The 2,422-nt window shown below is 49.9% G+C and overlaps 1 protein-coding gene across 7 annotated transcripts in view; it reads left to right on the top strand.

The window, feature by feature from the left end:
* Nucleotides 1-821: 821 nt before the first annotated feature.
* Prpf3 (pre-mRNA processing factor 3) overlaps nucleotides 822-2,422 on the top strand; it is a 30,223-nt gene continuing 28,622 nt past the window's right edge. For 3 of the 7 annotated variants that reach the window (XR_002821346.1, XR_002821344.1, XR_002821345.1), the window contains exon 1: nucleotides 866-946. The gene's annotated coding sequence lies outside the window, so the exon portion shown is untranslated. The other 4 variants (XM_004632397.2, XM_023716505.1, XM_023716502.1 and 1 more) reach the window with 3 other exon arrangements.

Below are 2,422 nucleotides of genomic sequence, written 5' to 3'. Positions count from 1 at the left end.
CGTTCAGTTGTAGCAAAACTTTAGCACTTCTACACTCCCCTCCCCCATGCCCTGTGCTGCGGGTTTCAACTCAGGCCTTTGCACTAAGCCACATCTTCAACTTTTTTTTTTTTTAAATCTGAAATCGAACTCAAGACCTCAGGCTTGACAGACAGGCGCTGTGCCACTGAGCCATATCTCTCCATCCCCTCAAGATTTTTCACTCGCTTTTTTGTTTTTTAATTATTTAATCATTTATTTGATACAGGATCTCACTATGCAGCTCAGACTCATAGTGATCCTGCTGTCTCAGCCTCCCCAGCCATGGGATTACAGGTGTGCACCACCACGTCCGGTTTCGGTGGTGGGCACAGTGTGGCCCGGGTTCTGGGGATCTAACTGGGGGGGTCCTTGTGCTTGCCAGACAGGCACTCAGACCACTGAGCTATCTCCTCAGCCCACCTTTCTTGTTGAGACAGGGTCATACGTAGTTCAGGCAGGTTAGCCTTGAATTTGTGGCGATCCCCGCGACTGGTGGGATTACAGGCGTGTGCCACCACAGCTGGCCACACTTACTTTTTTTTTTTTTTTTGGCGGAACCGGGGATTGAACTCGGATCCTTGCGTTTGCACACTTACTTTTAACACGAGGAAAACTGCAAAGTGGCCTAACTTCTGCTGTAGGCGACAATGACTGCCCAGTAACCTAACTAACTGGATTTAGCTGGGGAAGGCCAACGGCCGGCGCAGGGAGCCTTTCAGGATTTGGCAACGCCTGCGCGCCGAGGCGCCGCGGGAGAGCGCTCACTGCGGCTGCGCAGTCGCGTCCCGCCTCCCGGAGTCACGTGTCGGAGGGCCGCAGCGTGGCGGCGGCCGTGTCTGTAGCGACGGCAGGCCGTAGGGCAGTCCGAAGGTTTCCGGTTCCGGTGTAACGTTCGGGCTCCGTCTCAGGGGCTGAAGTTTGTGAGGTGAGTAGTGGCCCTGGCCAGGGACGAGATCCTCCGTTTCGACCGATGGGGACCGAGGCAGAGGCCCGGGGCAGGAGCCGGGCAGGAGAGCCGGGCGGGAAAGCGACTGAGGAAAGTGGCTGGTTGTGTGCAGAAGGGGCTGGAATGAAATTGCTGGGAAAAGAAGGGCGGGGGCGGGAAGGGGACGCGGTGGGGAGACGGCTCGGAGGTAGGAGTTGGGCTGCAGCTGGGTTGGGAAGACCTGGCCAGGTGGGAAGACGGAGCAAAACCGGAAGAATGGAGGTTTCTCGGGGGGGGAAACGGGGGTTCTGTCTAAGAAGGGTAAAGATTCCAGAAGATTGGGTTCTGCTACCTGTTCATTCAGAGGGCAGGGTTCTGCCTTACTCTCCTCTCCCATCCCAGCTACTACCACTGTACAGTATTGTTGAGCGTTCGATTCCTGCCAAAGCAAGTTACTGTTTAAACTTTCCTTCTTTATTGGCTGTTTAGTTTTCACATCTCTGTACCGGGGTTGGGTTGAACTTGAATGCATTCGTTAATGAGGTGGTGGAACGCACATTTCATCGGGTAATACTGGAACTTAATTCATTGCTTGGGTTTTCAACTTCCTTATACTTTCTAGCCTGTCTTGCAATTCTAGTGGAATGTAAGCCCCATTAAGGTGAGGATTTTTGTCTGTTTTGTTCACTGGTATATGTGTCCTCAGCACTCACTATACTGACACTTACAAGTTCCTTAATATTTATTGAATAACTACTTTGTAGCTATGCCAAGTGCCCTCAACTTGTAATTTGAGTAAACTGAGGCTCAGAGGAATTAATTTGCCTAAAGGCTAATTATTGGTGGGGCTCAGTGTCCTTGCTGTGCAGTGAGCACTTTTCTTTACTCTTGGGTGCCCAGATGTGCTTTTGTATCCTTTTTGGTGCTTGTATAGGCTTCTTTCGAACAGTGTACATTTAGTATGTAAATATCTCGTGACTGTACAATAGAAGCACCATACCATTATTTATATAACTTGGATTTGTTTTTGTTTTTTGAGACAGGGTCTCACTATTTAGTTCAAGCTGGCCTTGAACTCGCTTTGTATTCCAGGCTGGCCTTAAAGTAATTCTCCTGCTTCAGTCTCCCAAGTGCTGGGATTATAGACACACTACTGCATTCAGCCCTTGATACAACTTTTTTTTTTTTTTTTTTTTCGGAACCGGGGATCGAACTCAGGCCCTTGCGCTTGCCAGGGAAGCGCATATTCTACTGAGCTATCTCCCTGGCCCCCCGTTTTTGTTTTTGAAACAGGGTCTCATACTGTTCAGGCTGGCCTTGAGCTCACTTTGTAGCCCAGGCTGACTTCGTACTCACAAGATCCTCCTGCTTCAGCCTCCTGAGTGCTGGGATTACAGGCATGTACCACCTCGCCTGACCATGTAACCTATTGCTTAGGCAAAACTCTGTCAATCCTTTTTTTTTTTTTTTTTTTTT

Source organism: Octodon degus, unplaced genomic scaffold, assembly GCF_000260255.1.
Source record: "Octodon degus isolate 3935 unplaced genomic scaffold, OctDeg1.0 scaffold00048, whole genome shotgun sequence".
In the NCBI taxonomy this organism is placed as follows: Eukaryota; Metazoa; Chordata; class Mammalia; order Rodentia; family Octodontidae; genus Octodon; species Octodon degus.
Note: the sequence above shows the minus strand (reverse complement) of the source record. Positions and strands in the feature narration are given on the sequence as shown.